The sequence below is a fragment of the Theropithecus gelada genome, chromosome 20 (genome assembly GCF_003255815.1).
Source record: "Theropithecus gelada isolate Dixy chromosome 20, Tgel_1.0, whole genome shotgun sequence".
Lineage (NCBI taxonomy): Eukaryota > Metazoa > Chordata > Mammalia > Primates > Cercopithecidae > Theropithecus > Theropithecus gelada.
In genome coordinates this window covers 47,288,502-47,288,859 of record NC_037688.1, presented here as the reverse complement: position 1 = coordinate 47,288,859, position 358 = coordinate 47,288,502, and positions in this window count along the sequence as shown.

The following is a 358-nucleotide window of genomic DNA, read 5'->3' as shown; positions in this document are numbered from 1 at the left end:
GGGGTGTGTGTGTGCAGGGGTGTGTGCAGGGCTGGTGTGCGTGTGTGCAGGAGTGTGTGTGTATAGGGGTGGGGTGTGTGTGTGCAGGGGTGTGTGTGCAGGGCTGGTGTGCGTGTGTGCAGGGGTGTGTGTACAGGGGTGGGGTGTGTGTGTGTGCAGGGGTGTGTGTGCAGGGCTGGTGTGCGTGTGTGCAGAGGTGTGTGTGCATGTGCAGGGGTGGGGTGTGTGCAGGAGTGTGTGCAGAGGTATGTGTGTGTGCAGGGGTGGGGTGTGTGTGTGCAGGGGTGTGTGTACAAGGGTGGGGTGTGTGTGTGCAGGGGTGTGTGTGCCGGGCTGGTGTGCGTGTGTGCAGGGGTGT